The following is a 23,200-nucleotide window of genomic DNA, read 5'->3' on the forward strand; positions in this document are numbered from 1 at the left end:
TTTTTATAATAAAAATATTTTCTATGTTTATAAATGATTTGTTAATAATAATCTCCATTAATTTCATGGTAATTTTCAAAAAAGTCCCAATATTTTGGTTATTATGTAATTTTTGGAAAAGTCCTAAAATTTTGAGCAAACTAATGAAAAAGGACAGAATACCGGCAAAATCTGCATAATCAGCCGAAAAGGGTTTTTTCGAAGTTCAAACGGTATTCTATGCTTTTCAATAAATAAAATTTAGTTTGGGACTTTTTCATAAATTGGACTATAATTTTAGGACTTTTCTGGAGATTTCCTTAAATAATAAACTACACTCCAAGAGTGAAGTTCCAACTTACTTGTGCTCAACTAGTTACTCTTCTTGAATATCTATAAACATTTACAAATATTATTTTAACATTAAGTATCATCTACTTGACTCGTAAATGAAAAATATAAGTTATATCTAGTAGATACTTGAATTACTAGCCCAACCACTATTTCGCAAATAGGAGCGACAAGTCCTCTTTCAGTGTCCTATTTCTTAACAATAGAAACAAGAAACATCTTTATGGGCCTTCATGGATTAATTGGGCTTAAAGTTGTCCTTTTCATAAACTAATGGCCTCTTAGAGCATACATGGTGAATGTTTTCAGCCTTGCATTCTTCAATTGTTTGGACTAGTTCAAACAAAATATTATTGTATTGTTGGAATATTTGCTTAACCTACCGTAACATCTTATATACATCTGAGTTATCCAAGTCTTCCTGAAAGTCAAGAGTAACTGTTCCCAATATGATATTAGAAACATCCACATCATCATAGTGATGCCTCCACCATGTTTCATGTTCAGGTCTACTGTTGAAAGCAAGTGGTTTAAGATTATGACATTTAAGAATGTTATTATTTCATCAAGTGAAAGGAGATGCATGGTAATGAGATCGGATTTTGTATTCATCTATAAAATTTTAACAAAAATTATTTAGTAGTTTCAATATTTATGTCTTCAACAATTAATACCCTTAAGTTTCCAAAAACATTAATTATTAAAGTCTCCGATCCAAGTTACAAAATAAATAAATGGTTAGGCACACTTTATCTCATTCATTTGAATTCAACTAGGTAGATATTGAGTATCAATTATATTATATAATTCCTAGTGTTATGGTATTGCTAGTAACAACGTTTAATAGACATGTTTGATCCCATTTATGAATTGGATCTCCATTGCTTAGGTGACCTTTATCGCAATAAATTTCTGATCAAAATCATCCAATTTGAAAAACTTGTGTAATCGACCCAAAACTATGTTATAGAAATTGCAAATATACTCCAGACATCAAAAGATAACACTAGCGGTTATGCGACCTTTATCCTACTAGCACAAACAAGTGATGAGCGAGTGTAATTCAAATATGACTGCATAGATTTGATTTTAGATAAGGGGGGCTTTGATGTTTTATAGTTTTAGTTTAAAAAACATATTATATCATGGTTATTTCATGCATCAAATAAGCCATGGTAAATCCAAATTTTATAGTCAGGTTACTGAAAAACATTGAAATTGTCAGTTGCTGAAAAGAGTATGTAACTTTGATGGTTATGGCAAATTTTTTTTGAAATTACATTTAAATTGTATATTCATTTCAAATATCTTATTAATGCATTGAACTTGAAATATGTATTCATTTAAAATATTGTATTTTCAAAAGTATTTTAATGTGTAGATGTTTGTTAGCCATTTTCATTTTGAGAATCCATGCCTAATAAAACTGACATTATGAAATCATCTTAGGCAAAAAATAACATGAAGGTCAAAGTCAAGGTGAAAATCAAATTCGAAGGCAAAAAAAGTTGACCCTACTCGTTATTGACCGATTTCAACATGTAAAACGATATTGATGCGCTTCCCCACAACTCTATAGAATATTTCATACCCATGGTTTTCTTTTTTTCATAATTAGGAGGGAGTGTCCATTTAGCTAAATATGGAAATAACAATCCACTTTCATTCATTTTCATATGATAGTAATGTACTTTTTTTTTATCATGCATTGTGTATTGAATCTTCCCATTTATAGCATTGCACTTCTAATATTTTTGTTATTACCATAAATACTTTAGACAAAGGTGAATATATATATTCAAATTACTTTTCGTGTGGGGTGCTTAGCATTATCCTTAAAAGTATATATATATATATATATATATATATATATATATATATATATATATATATATAAGGGAAGGTTCACTTGAGATTCTACAAAAAATAGAGATCCTGAGGTTCAACCTTAGCTACATATTTTTCATTTGCTGGTCAAATACTCCAGTGTACCGAGATCCTGAGGTTCAACCTTAGCTACATATTTCTCATTATATGGCAGAGATGTATAATCATAAATGATTATACATGTTTATACATACATGCCTAATCATAATTGACTATACATAGTTTGTTCACATATTGAGCAATCATATATGATTATAGTGGTTGGTGGTAGAGGAGGTGGTGGTGGCATAAGTGACATTGGTGGTTGTGGTGGTAGGGAATGTGGCGGGGGAAAAGAAACAGACGACGCTGAATAATCATTTATGATTATAACTATCTGCCGCATCGATACGCTTGAGCGCTAGAGCGACAAACGAGAAATATGTGGCCGATGTTGAATCTCAAGATCTCTATTTTTTCGGAATCTCAACGAGACATACTTATATATATATATATATATATATATATATATGTGTGTGTGTGTGTGGGGGGGGGGGGGGGGGGGGGGTTAAAATATGTTAAAAATTACATTTTGTCTATGTTTTTTTTTTTTTTTTTTTTTTTGCATTTTTCGATCGTTATTAGTAACTTTTATGAGCACATTTTTGTCAATAAAAGTGAGCTAACAATAGTGATACGATATTTTGAGTAATGTGTTCGATCATAAATAACTATAGATGTGTTATATTAATATTAAGGTGAAAATTTTGTATATTTTATAGAGAACATGTACAAAAAAGAGTTACTTTATACTAAGGTAAAGAAAAAGATATTGTAAGACCCAAAATTTTGGAATATGTTGTTTTGTTTATCTCATATTGCAATAGAAGTTTATACTAGAAGGTTGATAAAAATGAAACGGTTTCAAAGATATTCCAATATACCTAAATTTTTATATTGAAAGCTATGATATAAAAATAAATTAAGTTCACTTATCTTATCATATGTCATTTCAGTTTGAAAGCAACAAAACTGTAAGTAAAATTGAAGCGTTTTAATACTATTATATATATATATATATATATATATATATATATATATATATATATATATAGCTAGGTTCAAATGTTTTTATCAACTATTGTGTGCATGAATGCACCAATAGGAATTTAGGAAAAAATAAATAATTAAATAAATCAGTTAAGGGTATTATAGTAATCTTTGCATAGTTAATTATGGAAGATAATTAATATTCCTGATTTCACTCAAGAATCAAAGATAAATTTAGAGCATTAGCCCTAAATCGTACTCAATATCGTTTCTAATTCACCGCTTCTTCTTCTTCTTCTACAATCGATCGCCAGCTCCATGGTCTCTTATGATGATTCAAGTTAATCGATTACCCTCTTGATTGTTACCGTTGTGATTGTCGCCGTTAAAACCCCTTGCCGCCATCGTATCTACTACCAACACCGCCATTTTAATCCGTATGTTCTTCCACCTCCACCTGCTCGATCAATAAGATTGTCACTGCTATTTGAGTTTATTGACTTCATTTATTGATCATGGCTATTTGAATTTTTTGGCTTCGTTTATTGATCATGGCTATGCGACATGGATGGGAACTTCCTGCTCACACTTTTTAGGTACAATTTTTATGCTTAATTCGCTACTTCGATCTGCTATGTGTTTGTGTTTTCCCTACAATCGTTCAGGCTCTCTGTGTATTTATCCTTTATGTAAGATGCACAACTATCGATCCTGCTGATCCTGGCATTCTAATCGACCCAAACAGGGCAATTGCATCACCTTATAAATCCCATAATGGAACCGAAGTACCTGGTGAGTGATCCAAATTGTTTTGACTTTTGACCCACCGGTTGACCGACCCGCCCATTTTGTAATCTTTGAAGCAATTGTTTTTTTGGCTATCAGGAAATGGATCATCTGGGAGAAGCTAGCAAAATTGGGTTTCAGAATGTTGGAATATATGATAATGGTAGCTCAGGTTGTTGTTCAAAAGTTTAGGGATTCTTTTGTGGTTGTATTGTAATAGAGGATTGTAGAAAAGATGAAGATATGCAACAAGGAGGGGAGGAAGAAGCTTTATTTTGTACATTATGAAATGCTGAGGTATCTATTTTCTGAAAAAAAATCATTTTTAATAAACTTTATTCGATTTCTTAATTCGTATTTTGTATATTCAACTTCTTGTGATATGATTGTTGATTTTCTGGACAAATTATTTAAAATCTTGTTTATAATTTGTTATTGGTTCGAAAGTATAGCAAACACTATAGAAGTTGTGATAAATGTGTTGATGGGTTTCATCATCATTGTAGGGTAAGATCCAAATTCCAAAATGAAGGAATGGAAACGCACAGATGAAAAATCTTCTAGAAAATTTTTTCATTGTTTATATGTAAATTCACACGAGTTAATTTTAATTCTAAATTATTTCTTGTGTAGTGGTTGAATAATTATGTAGGGAGGAAAAATTACTTCACATTCGTGTGCCTAATAGCTGTAAGTGTTGTTTGGGTAAGTTGAGTATCGAAAAACTTGTCATAGAAGGCCTTGGTATCTAATATGATTTCTGTCATTCTGCCAAAATGGAATCCCGAATTCAAATTCTATTAGAATGAAATCTTGGATTCCAATGCTTAAGTTCCAATTCAACTTGAGCATTGAATTTTGTATGAGCTATCATGTCTAAAACTTGTTATTTTTACTGCACTTACTCATTAGTTTATGCATTTTCTTCAACTTTTACTTATCAGTTTTGGTGCAATTCACAACTTTAATTTTATGAGAATATAAATATTACATAAAACATGTGTTGCTATTAATTCTAACAGAATACATTTTATACATGCTTTAGAATGTTTATGCATATAGAAGAAAAGACTATGATTTAAGTGCATTCTATAATGTATTCTATTAGAATTTATTTCAATAAATGCATTCTGTTAGAATGTCTTTGAGAATGTTTGTTAACAAGTATATTTAGTACTACTAACGAGTAATGTATCTTATTCTTTCAGAATTGCATGGAGAAGGAATTAAATATTAATCATACAAGAGAAATATTTGGATTCGAGTTCAACAACAAGTATATATGTGAAGATCAAGTTGATTATATGAACCATTGAAGAGGATCAAGTGCATTTGTTCAATAATTATATATTCAAGAATGCTATTTTTTAATAATTCTATTCATGTTTGATGATATTCTGTTAGAATATGTATAACTATATTAAAATATATAAGGATACTAGTCTGTAAGAATATGTATGAATTTGTATTTAATTTCGAATAAATATTAAGAATGAAATCATAGACCCAAGTTGGATGTATATGAATAATATCTTGTTCTTAAATCAGGTCAATTATCAAATATAACTGTACTGGAAATGTATTCTGCAAGAATAAAATCGAAAGTATATTTACTAGTTTATGGTTGGCATTCTGTCATTATGACAGAATAAAATCGGATTTTTAAATCTAAATTAATTTAAAATATTCAAATTTTTTAAAATAAAAGAATTAATTATCCCTTAAAGTCCGGAAATTTCCTTTTTTAATATAGGTAAATTGACCAAAATACCCTTATGCCGAAAATCGTGTGATTATATGGTGCATGTTACCCTATTGTAATATCATAGACTCTTAGATCATGACATTTGATTATATCCATCCGGTGGTCCAGATCTGTGCATTCTGGCACACAATAGTTAGTAAAAACAAAATAACCTAACCCTATATATATATATATATATATATATATATATATATATATATATATTGTCACACCCCCAAACCGGAGCGGCGGAAACATCCGGGGTGGATGACTTCATGTTAAGTATCACAACACATGCATCATAGTAATCAAAGTACAACAACCATTGCATTAATAAAGTATAAGTTTTACATATGTATTCAGCTATTGTATATATGACATCAAAAGTAATATAACAAAAGATAGAAGACATGACTCTGTACTGCTCCGTCTTCTCAAAATCCCGGGGATGTACCTGTCTACTGGTTCCCTGAGAATACAAGTGTTTTGAAAAAGAGAGTATCAACATTTAAGTTGGTGAGTGCATAAGTATTTATGTTTAGAAGTGTGCTGTTTGTTTCTTGAAATAGTAATCATGTTTATTTTTCTAGAAAATCCAATATTTTCTAATATAACTGAAAAGTATTTTTAATGCCATAAAACCGTTATGTATAAGTGTTGTTGTACTATAAAGTAGTGTAACATAGTTTTAATTCACAATAAAACTATAAAAAGAATGTTTGATGTATTTTTTATGTTTTCCAAATTTTGTAATTGTACTCTTTTAAAACCCTGTAAAAGTGAGTAAGCCTGGCTCCACCAGCTGTAATTGTAAATCGTAATGTAATACTGTAAATCGTATTATTGTAAAACTAGTACTTTGTATTTGTACTCTTTGGTTTAGTTATTTATACACTAATCGTATTTGATCATATCTTTTTGTGAGTTATTATAACCATTCTATGACTAGTTGGCCTGATACGACACTTTGTAGGCGCCAAAACTGTAACGACATTTGTCACTCATAGACACACCAGCCCAACTGTAGCGAACAGTCTGAGTGAAGGATTGTCAATCTCGTATAGATCTATACACATTTGTCTCGCTCTCTGTCGGGTGGTTATAACATCAGGACTTTAATAGTATTACCTAAATGAATAAGAAACTGAACATTGTCTCACAAAAACCATATTGACGATTACGTATATAATAATGATGAAAAGTCATTTTGAAATAAATGAACTAATAGTATGTCCTTTTTCTAATATACTTGAATGTAAAGTATTTGTACGAGAGTATACCGTTAAACTTTGTATAACTGATTAGTTAAAATAGTATGAGAATTCCATAAATTAAACCTATTATAATGTATATTTGTGTTCTGTTTGATATGTAATATTCATGAAAGTATCCCCTTTGCTCGACATGTTACAAAAGGAATATGAATATGATTGAAATAACTTATATATATATATATATATATATATATATAATTAAAATTGAAACGACATTCAAACAAATAACTCTACCCTAAGCCCACATCCAAACAAGGAAAAGGAAATAAAACGAATTATTAGTCCTAAGTGTAGGGTTTTGAGCATTCTAACACTCCTAGGTGTTCATGCAACCCTAGAAACCTTGGATCTATGTTTGACGAAGATACATGAAAAATTGATTTTCCAAGGTTTATAATCCTATCTAGCATACATGGGAAACTTTTAAACATAAAAAGTAAGCTAGAAAACATACCGTGTAATAGTTCGGATTCCTTGAACCTTGTGAGCCTAGCACCCCAAGCGTGATGCCTCAAATGTATCACACAACACCAAATGCACTTGGAATAAACTTGAGAGAAATGTTACACTACTTGAAATCGGCTAGCCCTCTTCTTTCTTGCTTAAGTGCCGATTTTGGTGAACATAAGGATCCTTATATAGTCTGTTACAATTAGGGTTACACCATGTAAACCCTAATGTGACATGACTCTTCATTTTCGTGATCCATGGGTTTACAGCTCCATGGAGCATTTAGCCTACTATACAAGTATGGATGATTTACACAATCAACCCATATATTTAATTAGTCACCTTTTTTTATCACTTAATTAATTCTAAAATAATTCTTGATCAATATTAATTAAATAATATTATTAATAAACCATAAGTGTTATTTCTCTCATTTTAGTCTATCCAAATGCATGATGCCATGCAACCCAAATGGACCATGCCAAACCGGGTCAAGTACATACCAGAAATAGTTATGGACTTAGACACCTTATCCAACAGTCTCCTACTTGGATAAGTCTAATAATTATAACTACAAGTATGACTTCAGGAACCGATCATCAATCGTAGCTCTTTCAAGGTCTCTCGGAACTGTGATAAATATCTTCAATTAGATCAAAAATATAGTCAAATATATCATATAATCAGATTAATATTGATCTAACATGATAAGGTAACAATCCATAAGCAAAAACAGCAAGAAATCGCGAAATACCCTCCATTTGACGAGTTGACTCGTCGAGTCAGCCTTGGACTCGTCGAGTCTGCATGGACTCGGCGAGTTCAGCCATGGACTCGGCGAGTCCAGCCTCCAGAATCCAAAAAATCGAATTTTCCAGTTATACAATGCATCAATACAATTGAAACCAAGCTAGGCTCTAATTTAGGTCAAATCCATTGACTAACTCTTTTAAGCTTCTATTCTAGATTCTTAATACATAATGTGATAAGATTACAATTGATGTTTTGTAGGATCGAAGAAAAGAAAGGAAATTTAAGGGAAGAAGTGAGCAGAATCTAACCGTGAAGGAATGGATTTCAATCGCATTTCTCAAAGATTAGATTCTTGAGCTACTACTTAGAGTTAGAATTAGATTGCTAAGAAAGATGTATTAGCATAGTTTTTCAATGAATTGCATTGTAAGGACAAATTTTTTCCGCAATAAAATAAATTTTGATTTTATATTATTTATTTATCCTTGCAATGGCGTATATGAAAATTGATGTTTGAATGTTTCTATTATTAGCAATAATGGATTTGGTTCTTATTATGTTATTTATGGAAAGTCGAGAGTTTACCAAATAGGGAGAGTTTCTCATCGCCCAAGTTTCAATTGGACAGAAACTTGGAATCATGCAACTTGGCTGCACGATGAATGAGAAATTTCATATTTGGAAATTAGACTAATTCATTGACAAAGTGTCAAGTGAAGGACTAGGAGATCGAGTACACAAAGTTCACCATAAGAGTAACAAAGATATTCGTCATGATTTACTAAAAGCTTAGTAAATATGATTATACTTATAAGATTAAGTGTAATTCTGAATTGATTAAAGGGTTTAGATCAATAGCAGAACGAATAAGAAGAATCAAGTAGGCAGAAAGATAAAAGTTTCTCCATTCTAAGAAGAAGGGAGAGTAGCTTTTATGCTATATGATAGGTCTTAATGATAAGAACCATATTTCAATTGATCCTCTAAGTGAGTCTTAGTACAATTGTATGTTTAAGAAGAGGAATCAAGGATTGAAGAAATGGTTAAATCAAAAAAATCTATCATACTTCGTTCCAATAACAAGTCTTAAAGTTAAGATTGTGACAATGAGTGAAAAGTATTAAAGGTTTATAACATTCATCACATGTGGAAAGTTGTGATGTCTTGAATAAGACAAAGACCGACTAGGACCAATTTATGAAGTTTTTTGATAAAAGCTACACTAACTCTTGAATATTTGAAATGTTTATTGACAAAAGAATCTTATATGTCAAGGAGTCAGTGGGAGCCTTAATGGTCTTGAAAGGTTTCAAGAACAAATCAAATAAACCTTAACGATCATCACTAGCACACGAGTTGAGGTTTACAACCTATCATGAAGACATTATTTTGTTTCTGTGCCAATCCAATCGAGTTAAATGTGCATGTGAGTCCTATGAGTTCTCATTGGAATGCATAAAAGGCAAGGACCTTGATCAATGGAAACTACATTGATAAGAAAAGGTGAGCTGCTTAACTACTTGGAAGACATGGTGGGCAGCTGTGCTGCCATAAAGGCAAGAAATCAAGACTAAGAAAGTTCGGTCCATATGAGTTTGAATTTGTCGTAAACTTTAGTTTTAACAAATTCACATGGATAGGAACACATACACCGCTCAAATCTAAGTGTCATAAGATTTCCTCCTTCATGAAAATGATTGTGAGGAAATGCTTTCACTAAGAAAGATTTTAAGAAGATAGTGATTGTAAAATTGCATTCTCAAATTCGATTATGGTTACAGTATCCCTTTCCATAATTTGAATTGTGAGGTTTGGCAATTGTTTACACACACATATGAACTATCGAAGGCAAAGGTGTATAAGTTCAAGAAGCCTTGATAAAAGATTATCAAAGCACTAAGTATTAGAAACATGAATCTAAGAAATTCAATTAGCATTGTTTTTCTGAAAGTTAATATGTTTGTGAATACATGTCGAAGCTAGTGGGAGCATAAGTGTTATGTTTTATAATAATCATCATGATAGTGGGAGCATAAATGTTATGATTGTATGATTATTAAGGAAAGTATTGCAAGTTGGCAATATTAATTATAGAAAACAAAAGTCATTCTTTGCAAAGTTGTAAGGATGGAATAGTTGTTTTGCTATAATTAAGGGATATAATATTATGCTTCATTTCAAATCTAAAGGTTTAGGTTGAGAAAAGTTAATAAATTTAGTCAAGGGTACATAGTGTGTTCTTAAAATTTCGATTATGATTACGGCATTCCTCTTCACAATTCGAATTTTGAGAACATAGCAAATAAAACATTATGCGTCATGTCCCATACATTTCGGGTATAGGATCGATTGCAAATGCTTTGATATTTGACCATTCTAAAATTTTCCAAATGTCTAGCGCATTTAGAAGGAAAAAGGACTAGAATCGGTTTTGACTAAAATAATTAAACAACTATCAAAGGACAATCCAAAGTTCGACGAGGATTGGTCGCTTGTGAGTAGTTGGAAGCATGGTATTGGATGGCCCATATCGGCATTATTATGAATAGAAAAGATTCTATTAAGAATGAGTTGTCATATGGAAAGTATGTAAATGTGTCCATATTGGATGGACCATATCGACATCATTACGAATAGATGAGATTCTATTAAGAATGAGTTGTCATATGGAAAATATGGAAATGTATCCATATTGGTAATTGAAGATTAAAAATCTATGACTAGATTAGAAACTTTTATGCAAAAGGATGTTCAAAGGAATGTACTTTGAGTGAGAGACATCATATCTAAGGAATTGTCTTGTAACAATCTCCGATAGAAGACTTTGTAATATCATTGTCAATAGTCTTTGTGACTTTGGTGCATTGACATTACGAAAGGATAAGTTGCATAGAATGTTAGAATCTAGCATATTCTATAAGTAGCAAGAATTTGATATTCTTTCACTTATGAAAAGGATTTGGAGTTGTGAAATGAGAATGATTGGAAATGTGCTCAATGTGATCTATTTCACAAAGTAAAAATCATAGGTAAACATTGTGTGCATGCTAGGAGCATGGGACAAGTGTTCTAATTCAAATAAGAAGTTGATTACCCGAAACAACAAATAATGAGTAATCAATATGGTGATAAATAAAAGGCGTTTTATTTATACTCAAAGGTTTGAGGCCATATGGGATTAGTATTATTCTTGTGTTTCAGATTTGCATGTTTTGACTTCCAGAATAATTGAGTTTATTAAGAATAATCGAATTATTCAAACGGGCCACAGTCGTTCATATGTTGGAAGTAGATATGAATGAAGACTGTCGTGAATTGGTGTGTGGAATGTCTAGAAAAGTATTAGACATAAGCAAATGTTTGTTGCAACGTTCATGAGTGCTTACGAATATGATTTGAGCATTGGATTAAACCCACGCTCACTTGGATCACTCCAAGGATTGTATCATGAGTGATTGGTGAGACGATAACATCTTATATTCTTGAAACTGAGATGTGTGAGTTGTATCTTGCAAATCGGTTGCACATTGATAATATGTAAACGCACTAGTAACTTGGTGTCATAAAACATATTGTTGTGTGTGATTTGGTTAGTGAGTGCAAGCAAGCATTGTATCAAAGTTTATCCGTTCCTTTTATTTAAAGTAGGATAAAAGCGATACAAGAGAATGATTTGAAATCATATCTCATATGATATCTAGAATGGAGGAATATATGATCCCTTATCTAAGGACACGCGTATTTGATATGATCAGAGTTGACAACGGCTTTGGAAAGTTACGATTGCAGATCAGGATCTGAATTCATACGCATAATAGTTATTAGACTTATCCAAGTGGGAGACTGTTGGATTAGTGTCTAAGTCCATAACTATTTTGGTATGTACTTGACCCGATGGTGCATGGTCCCTTTGGGTTGCCTTCACCAAAGCAACTTGATAGGATGAATTATGGAGAGAAAGGATTAAATATGATTTATTAATATATTATGGGAATAATATATTAAAGGAGAAATCATATTGTTTAATTAATATTAGTCAATAATTAATTGGTAATTAGTTTTGTGACTAAAAGAGATTAATTAAACTTAAGGGATTGGAATTGTAATTATAAGATAATTGCAATTTGGGCCATGGATTGTCTTAAATCAAGAGGTGGACGAATTCTTATGGGAAGCCCATAAGGAAATCGTCCAAGGGCTTGATTAAAGGAGTCTATGGGTTGCTTAGGGCTTAGGCAACCAAATTAGGGTTTCCTTGTTAGATAACCCTAATAGCCTCACTATATATAGAACCCTTAAGGCTCAAAAACGTGAAAAAGCAACCTTCTAGGGTTTTCACACGTTTTGGGCAGCCTCCATCCTCTCTCCTCTTCATCCTCTTGCTTATGGTGTTTGTGAACCATTAGAGGAGTGACACTTGTGACTCTAAGCCTTCCAAAGTCAATTCAAGGAGGAATTTGGATTGTTATTGCTACATAACAATCAAGGTAACATTATAAACCTATTCTAATATCTAATATGATTACTTGTATGCTAGAATTAGGGTTTATAGTCTTGGATTCAAAGCATGTACAATAGAGAAACCTAGATCCAAGCATTAGGGTTTGTATGAGCACATAGGATGTCTTATGACCAAAACCCATCAGATACGCCATTTAAGATAAGTGGTGATATAATCCTCTGTTCTAGATATCAGGTGGACAAATACATGGAACAATGTCTTACTTATTGTCCAGCAGTTTGTTTCTCGATTTCCGATTTGTTTGACAAAGAACTTAATCGAACACATCAATTTAGTTCTGACCGGGCCCGGTATATGGGTCAAAAAAATCATCGAGGGGCCCAGATATTGCTTCTAATCCAAGAAAGAACAGATAAACTTCGACTCATATGCTTGTTCTACTACTTGTTGAATCACACACAAATGCATGTTTTATAACATCAAGTTACCAATGTGTTTTCGTATAATCAATGTATAACCAACTCATATGAAACAAGTCATATCTCTAGGTTTGAAGACTTATATGATATTACCGTCTCACGTCACTCGAGATAAATTCCATGAAGTGATACTAGTGAGCGTGGGTTGAATCCAATACTCAGAACTTATGAGCACTCATGAGTGTTGTAGCTATGTCCAACGTCTTACACCTTTACAAGCCAACCCATGACAGTCTTAATTTATACCTACTTCCAACATATGACCGACTGTGGAGAATTTGAATAATATCTAATACATAACATAAATATTCTGGAAGTCAAAACATGCAAAAGAAATAATAGTAAACGATTGACAAAAGATATCAACACTTTACTAATACATAAACACAACTTTTATTCATCATCAAATGTCCATTACACTTTACATATTTCAAAGTTGTCTAACTGCTAAAACTAATTTCATCCTTCAGCCCTATGCGTCTCGCATGCTGGAGATGCTTAACCCTACCCAGTCCCTTCGTGAGGGGATCTGTTGGGTTCTCATCCGATGATACCTTCTTTTCCACGAGGAGTCCTTATATTCGATGTCTGATGAAATGGTATTTTCTGTCAATGTGTTTGGATCTCCTATGATGCCTTGGTTATTTCGCTAAGGCAACTGCACTTTCTCTATCACAGAAAATTTCCATAGGCTCCTTTATAGCTGGTACAACTCCAAGGTCTCCAATAAAGTTCTTCAGCCATATTGCCTCCTTTGCTACCTCGCTTGCCGCTATATACTCTGATTAGCAAGTTGAATCAGCCACTGTCTCCTGCTTGGAACTTTTCCAAGTAATTTCTCCTCCGTTTAAGGTAAAGACCCAGCCTGAATGAGAGCAGAAATTATCCCTATCAGTCTAGAAGCTAGCATCAGTATGTCACACCCCAAAACCAAGAAGGGCAGAAACGTTCTGGGGCGGAGGACATCATGTAAAGTATCACAACAATGCAAAGTACTAAACAAGCAACAACATCATCCATTGCATTAATAGTATAATTATAATTACAACTGTGTTCTTTCGTAGTATAAAACAACATAATGAATAACCAAAATAAAAGACGAGTCTTGACTGCTCCGTCTTCACAAAACCTGGTCCTCGTACCTGTCTATTTGTGACCTAAGAATACAAGTTATTTTGAAAGCGAGTATCAGCAATAAAGCTGGTGAATTCATAAGTATCTATGTGTCTTTGACTTGTAAAACTGTAAAGGAAAGACTTGTAAATGTTTGAAGAAAAGTTTGTATAAGTATGAAAATGTTTGTAAGTAATTGTAAACATTTGAAAACCCTAGAAAATCCCATATTTCCTACTAGTATAAAAAGTAGTCTTCTACCAATACCCAACTGTTTTGAAAGTAGCCTTCTACCAAGACCCGACTGTTTTGAAAGTAGCCTTCTACCAAGACCCGAATGTTTTGAAAGTTTAAACCTCTACTTAAGTAAAGGTTTTTCCTTGTACGACCATTATTATTCAAATCTAATCTACCTCATCGATTATGAGAATATGACACAAAGTAAAGGTAATAATAATATATTAACTGGAATCGTATCCTTTTATATTTGTCATATGTAAAGTGTAAGTACTATAGTATTTGTAATAAGTGACTAGTATTGTACTATTTGCCTTAATTGAGTATTAAGGCATAATGTGATGGCTAGATCCCATACTAAACGCTCCCCTGTCAAGAGATTCTGGGAACCAAACGCGACCCCTGCAATGATTGCAAGCTGTGAACATACATATTATTATGATCATGTATACCGAATATAACTATCACCTTTTGTTTTAGAACAATGTGTTAATGATTCATTGGTATAGTTAGATCCTATAATTTGTGACAACCTGAAAATTTCTAGCTTGCATTCTTCATTTCCTATCAACATGTGACAACCCTATATTTTTCCAAAAGCATTGTAACGCTCGAAAGCTAAATACAACGAAATTAACCTCGAAAATAAAGTGTTCAAGTATCTAAGTTGGGATGCATCGAATATTAGATATCATGCCAAGGTTTCCAAAAACATAAAGAACGCTCAAAACTGGGTTATATTGAAGAAATTATAACCACTCGTATATTACGACGCGACGTTAAAACATTATTTGACAAAAAAAGTAGAATCTCAATAAAATGCATTTTAAACCTTAAGTATCTAAACAAAAGTCGTAGATCTCGTTGAAAGGTGAACGTGCATAAAAAGATCGCCCAAATTGGACCTCGTATGGAGAAGTTACGAATTTTCAAAGTTTCGTAACGATAGTAGAGGGCTAAAAACTCGGATTGAAGATCGAGTGTTATTTAGCTAACGCAACCTAAACGAAAGTTGAAGATCTCCTCAGTAGTAATAACACAATAAAAAGACAAACGAAAACCGACGTCGAATAAAGAACCTATGAATTTTTAACGAACTTTAGGTGGCCCGGCCTATTAAAAATATATCATTAAAAATAAAGTCAAAACTAGCCGTCGAAGTCTAAATGAAAGTTGTAGAGCATAACCTCACCTACGCGTGGATATAAAGAACACGAAAATCGGAGCTCGTACGTGAAAGTTACGGAATTTAGAAGTCGGAAGCAGGGATTACGCCCCGCGTACTAGACCCAGCGTCGAGTCCCATCGGCCCGACCAAGCTACGTTTAGCTAGACCCGAGTCGTAAGCCATGACGCCATTCTACGCCCCGCGTAACCAAGAACGCCCCGCGTATCGAGTACGCCCAGCGTTCTCCGGAAGTACGCGCCGCGTACGAGGGTTTCCAGCCCTATAAATAGAAGGCATGAGCTCGAGTCTTTACACACTTTTCTCAATTCTTCAGTCACTCTCACTCCCTTCCAAGCACCAGAGACCATTCCCTCACCTCGGTTTCCGCACTCGAGCCCCGACAAAAGATTTACGCTGCAGAGATCCCCGAAGAGCCCGACGACGCAACCATCCACGGACGAAGTTCTGCTCAACCCTAGCCTCTCTCTTCGAAACGGGTGAGATTCATACCCCTACTTTTCAATTCTTTTCACGTTTTAGGGGGGGAATACAAGTACATTACAAACCAAAATATCATTTTTATAATATCGTTCTTATAGAGTGTTGATACAAAAATAACTTTATGTTTTAAAGGGATATTATATCACCAAGTTGATTATTACCAAATGGGAACATACTTTTGACAAACTATAATGAGCATAGTATTCAAGTGATTCATACATTTTACATATACATCTCGACAAATGAAATGCTTTCAAAGGAAGTACAGTCTTTTATCATCGTAAATCTGTTTATATCTAGTAATGTGAGACAGCTTCACGTACGTTCGAGTATGCATTATTAAGTCCTGTATTATATACCATAATCCCTTGTAGGGGGAGCGTGATACTTGTGTATAGATCTATACGGGATTGACGATCCCACACCTCAGCTGTTAGCTACAGCTAGGCCGGCAGGCCTGGGGTGACAGATGTCATAACAGTTCCAACGCCTGAAGAACGTTGTTACAGGCCAACAATGTCATTAGCATGGTTATAAAACTCACATAAAAGTATAAAAACAAGTTAGATTTACGAGATTCATATATGCATTTCAGTTTTCCATTTTATCGTTAATACAAATTTTATCACTATTATTCAAGCATGGAAAACACAAACGCACTCCAACACGGGAAACTTTTCAAATCATTTATAGAAAATATTGGATTTTCTGAAAACCTCGTTCATCGGTTTACTATCAAAAAGGACATACTTTTTCAATACAAAACGCTTATGAACTCACCAACTTAATTGTTGACTCTTTTTCGAAACCACTTGTATTTCTCAGGGAATCAGTAATACAGGTAACCACCAGCTTTTGGAGAAAGGAACACTAAGGATGTTTTATTATGGAACATTTATCATCTCATTGTAATATTCTTTTGCCATTATGTATAACGCAACAACATACGTTTTCATTATATATGTGATGGTTGTGTTACTTTCTTTACAATATTCAATGGTTGTGATACTACGTGAAGTCATCCACCCCCGAATGTTTCCGCCATTCTGGTTTGGGGGTGTGACAGATTGGTATCAGAGCATTGTTTATAGTGAACTAAGTATATCGAACCACATACGATATACAAACTATAAATACAAAGGGGACCAAAAACCCTCTGATGAAACATTTTCATGAACAAAATACATTCTTTTAAAGATATACATTTTTACAAGCATGCATAAATCTCGTATCATAACAAGTTTTACTAAAAAGTATTACGGCAAGTTACGACACTACGATTGAGCCTCGGGGTATGTAATCATGTCGAGAATAAATATAGCCTGATCAACTATATTTATCCTGGATTTGACCAACGCACGTCGAGGAATGGTCGTAGTGGACAACAAGCCAAAAACTTACCAAATACAAAATTGTTCTAGTTTCGCCAAGTTGAAATAGTATAGAAGTATTATTAAAAATAGTTGTACCATAAAAATTATAGTTAAAAATAATAAGTCGTTAAATAGAAATTTCTTTTCTTATAACGTTCTCATACATCTATCCTAGTACAGACAAATGGCCGGATTCCATTTACCAGGAGATCCCTACTACCCAAACCAAGGCAACGGTGGTTGGATAGAAGAAGACCCGGAGGAAGACCCAGAGGAAATCGAAGAAGAGGTCGAGGAAGAATTCGAAGTCGAAGTCGGAGAGGAGTTCGAAGTCGACGAAGAGATCGTGGAGATTTCTAGCGGGACAGACTCCGAGCCAGAAGTGTACGACCCTCCCATCCCTCATCCTCCCGTAATCAGACCAGATCAACCGGGACCCATCCCCATCTGGGGAAGCCACCTCTACTACTGGAGCCGCCAGCAAGGTGTACGCCCTCCATTCGGCATATGTCGGGATTTTTACAACGTCAGTGGGGGAGGCTCAGCAGATCGAGCACTTCCTGTCGTCGTGAATGCTATAGCTAACCAGAACTACCAGGCGGACCAACAAGCAGCCAGAGTTCGTGAAATCAATTCTGCTACCCAAGGTAACGCCGCTGACATCCGCCGTTTGGAAGGACTACATGAGAATACCCAAATCTACACGGGAACACTTCAGAACCAAATGATAGTGGCTCTGGCAGAAATAAGAGGGATGAAGGAACAACAAGCAGATCTTGAGAGACGACTGATGGGAGTCAAACGGTCGGATGCCGAGTCTAGCTCCAAACGCCGCAAGTAGAGCTTGTTCGATGCCCAACAATTTTGTTATAGATTAGGATCTCGGATAAAAGTTTTTTTTTCCCTTATTTCCCTTTAGTATCTACAATCGGAGACCTCTAGGAGGGTCAAATTTTTCCCGAGCAAGATATGTAATGTAACACACCTCAAGTGTGACCTATATGAATGAATATGAAGTATTTCTTATTATATACCTCTCAAAAATTACGAGTTTTAAATTTCTATGCCTACCTTGAAACCATAAACTAAAGTCAAAACAAATTACAACTAACACACGATTGTCAAAACATTAGAAACTTATAGTATTCATTCTTATTTTTTTTCTCTACCAGAACATGCCTCCTCGTAGATCAACACGCAGAAACTCAACTTCAACACCACCTCCACCACCTCCTCCAATTATGGACACCGTTATGTTCCAGACTGCTGTAACCGCTGCTATAACTGCAGCAATGGCTCAAATGAGCAACAACGGATCGGGGGGAGGAACAAACAGTTTTACAAATGGCCAAGGTCAAAGCCGTTCAGGGGTATGCACTTACAAAGACTTCACCAACGGAAAACCTATTCCCTTTTACGGGACTGGGGGAGTATTGGCTCTATCTCAATGGATAGAGAAAACAGAAGCTGTATTCGAAATCTGTGCATGTCCTGAAGAAAGCAAAGTAAAGTTCGCCGCTTTTACTTTCTCTGAACGCGCCCTGACATGGTGGAACGGCCACGTCCAGACACTAACCCTGGTGGTGGCAAACTCCATGGGTTGGGAAAACCTGAAGAGAATGCTCCTTCGAGAATACTGCCCAAGAGGCGAGATTCAGAAGCTTGAACAGGAACTGTGGAACCTCTCGATGGTAGGATCGGACATAGCTGGTTACACCAACAGGTTCAGTGACTTAATAACACTTTGCCCAGGAATGTTAACCCTGGAGAGCCAAAAGGTTGAGAGATACATTTAGGGACTATCACCCCAACTTCGAGGAAGTGTGCTAGCTTCCAGACCCTTGACTTTCGCCAGCGCCAAGGAACTAGCGCAATCTCTTGTTGATCATGGTGTCTGTCAAGGAGTCGCGGCGATTATGGCTGAACCAACCAAAGGGAACAGCAACAATGAAATCAATGCCAACAACAACAACAAGAAGAAATTTTGGAACAAAAGGAAGGGGCAAACTTCACAAGAACCTTCAAAGAAACAAATGGTTGTAGTTCATGCTGCTACTACCCCCACCACAACTCCTGCTACCTCTGCACCAACAAAACCATATGCGGGGATTCTGCCCAAGTGCAGCAAGTGCAACTACCATCACCATGGTATTTGTCGCGAGATGCACTGCAAGAACTGTGACAGGAAAGGGCACACAGCCCGTTTCTGTAAAGCACCGGCACGACCAATTACTCAGGTTTCTGGCACTGGGGTAGGCCGGGCGTGTTATGGGTGCGGGGAGACTGGACACTTCAGGAGGGATTGTCCCAAGGAAAGGAATATTGGCGGTGTAGGGAGAGTGTTGGCAGTAGGACAGAATGAAGCAATAGCAGACTCGACGGTGGTTACGGGTACGTTCCTACTCAACAACACTTATGCATGCATACTTTTTGACTGCGGTGCGGAGAGAAGTTTTGTGAGTCATAAATTCAAACACCTACTTAATCAAAAACCCCAACCACTCAGTAAAATATTCACTGTAGAAATGGCAAACGGTAAAACAGAACACGCAAACGATTTATACATAGGGTGCACACTAAATTTAAACGAGCGTTTGTTTCAAGTCGATCTTATGCCCATTTCCATAAGAAGTTTCGATGTCATCATCGGTATGGACTGGTTGAGCCTTCACCATGCCGATATCCTTTGCCACGAAAGGGCTGTTCGCTTAAATCTGCCAAACGGCGAAACTCTTATCATTTATGGCAACAAACCTAGTTCAAGTTTACAAATCATTTCCTGTATTAAAGCACAGAAATATCTTCGTAAGGAATATCATGGCTTTCTAGCCCACGTAGTAGACAAGAAACGAGAATCGAAAAACATTAAAGATATTCCGGAAGTCTGCAACTTCCCGGATATTTTCCCAGAAGATCTTCCAGGAATCCCACCCGAACGTCAAGTTGAGTTCAGAATCGACTTAATCCCCGGAGCTACCCCTATAGCAAAGTCACCGTACCGTTTAGCCCCAGCCGAGATGCAGGAACTATCCAGTCAATTAAACGAGCTGCTGAGCAAGGGATTCATCAGACCGAGCTTCTCACCATGGGGAGCGCCAGTCCTGTTCGTGAAAAAGAAGGACGGATCCTTTCGCATGTGCATCGATTATCGGGAACTAAACAAACTCACGATCAAGAACCGATATCCCTTACCACGCATAGACGATCTATTCGACCAACTGCAGGGAGCAAGCTACTTCTCAAAGATCGATCTAAGGTCTGGTTATCACCAACTGCGAGTACTTGAAGGAGACATCCCCAAAACGGCTTTCCGAACACGTTATGGTCACTACGAATTTGTGGTAATGCCCTTCGGATTGACGAATGCTCCAGCAGTGTTCATGGACTATGAACCGAGTATGTCGTCCCTTCCTGGACAAGTTCGTGATCGTGTTCATAGATGATATACTCATCTATTCAAGAAGCCAGGAAGAACACAGCAAACACCTCCGCCAAGTACTGGAAACATTAAGGGCAGAGAAACTTTACGCAAAATTTTCCAAATGCGAATTTTGGATTCGGGAAGTGGATTTCCTAGGACACGTTGTAAGCAAAGAAGGAATACACGTGGACCCCTCCAAAATAAAGGCAATAGATAGTTGGACTACTCCAAGAACCCCTACAGAAATCCGGCAATTTTTGGGACTCGCCGGGTATTACCGAAGATTCATACCGAACTTTTCAAAGATTGCCAAGCCACTTACCACCCTAACCCAGAAGAATGTGACCTTCGACTGGGGAGAAAAACAAGACAGTGCATTTCAGACACTAAAGCGAGCCTTATGTAGTGCGCCCATCCTAACCTTGCCAGAGGGAACGGAGGACTTCGTGGTCTATTGTGATGCATCAAACCAAGGACTCGGGTGTGTCTTAATGCAAAGAGGGAAGGTCATCGCCTACGCCTCAAGACAACAAAAGACGCACGAAGTAAACTACACAACGCACGATCTTGAGCTAGGAGCAGTCGTCTTCGCTCTAAAGATATGGAGACACTATCTCTACGGCACAAAATGTACCATCTTCACTGATCATAAAAGCCTCCAACATATCCTAAATCAAAAAGAACTCAACATGAGACAGAGGCGATGGGTAGAACTACTTAGTGATTATGAATGCGAAATTCGATATCACCCCGGAAAGGCTAATGTAGTGGTTGATGCACTCAGTCGGAAGGAATACTCAGGCCGCCAGGTGAAGTCCCTAACTATGACTATCCAATCACACATGTTCACACAAATCAAGGAAGCCCAAATAGAAGCCTTGAAATCCGAAAATGTGACAGGAGAAGCCCTAAGGGGAATGGATAAAAACCTTGAGACTAAGAGCAATGGAATTCGTTATTTCATGGATCGAATTTGGATACCGAAGTTTGGTGGATTTAGAGAAATCGTTATGGACGAAGCCCATAAAACACGATACTCCATACATCCCAGCTCCGATAAGATGTATCTCGACCTCAAGAAGTTGTACTGGTGGCAAAACATGAAAGCCGAAATTGCTACCTACGTGAGCAAATGCCTGACATGTGCCAAAGTCAAGGTGGAATACCAGAAGCCCTCGGGTTTATTACAACAACCAGAAATACCCGAATGGAAGTGGGAGCAGATAACCATGGATTTCATAACAAAGTTACCCAAGACAACAAGCGGACTCGACACCATTTGGGTAATTGTCGACAGGTTAACTAAGTCAGCACATTTCCTACCGATCAAAGAGACGGATAAATTGGAGAAGTTAACAAGGACATACCTCAGAGAAATTGTACGACTGCATGGTGTGCCCATATCCATTATCTCGGACCGAGATAGTAGATTCACCTCAAGGTTCTGGCAGTCGCTACAAAAAGCTTTGGGGACAAGACTAGACATGAGTACCGCTTATCACCCACAAACCGACGGCCAGAGCGAGAGAACTATACAAACCCTAGAAGACATGCTGAGAGCTTGCGTAATCGATTTTGGCAAAGCATGGGACACACATCTACCATTGGTCGAGTTCTCGTACAACAATAGCTACCACACCAGTATCAAGGCTGCCCCGTTCGAAGCCCTCTATGGACGCAAATGCAGGTCACCTTTGTGCTGGGCCGAAGTAGGGGACACGCAACTAGCAAAAGGACAAGCAACTGACAACACGCTCACTGGACCAGAAATCATAAGGGAGACTACGGAGAAGATTGTTCAAATCCGAGAACGCCTAAAAGCATCAAGGGATAGACAAAAGAGTTACGCAGATAAAAGACGAAAACCCTTGGAATTCCAAGTTGGAGACCGTGTCCTACTCAAAGTCTCACCTTGGAAAGGTTTAATACGCTTCGGAAAACGTGGGAAACTAAACCCTAGATACATCGGACCATTTGAGATCCTTGCCAGGATCGGTCCAGTAGCCTACAAACTTAGACTATCTCAGGAGCTCCACAACGTACACCCTACCTTTCACGTATCGAATCTGAAGAAGTGCTTATCCGACGAGACCCTTGTCGTCCCTCTAGGCGAAATTGCAATAAATGAAAACCTTCAATTTGTGGAGGAACCAGTAGAGATCATGGATCGGGAAATCAAAAGGACTAAACAAA

The sequence above is a fragment of the Lactuca sativa genome, chromosome 2 (genome assembly GCF_002870075.4).
Source record: "Lactuca sativa cultivar Salinas chromosome 2, Lsat_Salinas_v11, whole genome shotgun sequence".
Classification (NCBI taxonomy): Eukaryota; Viridiplantae; Streptophyta; class Magnoliopsida; order Asterales; family Asteraceae; genus Lactuca; species Lactuca sativa.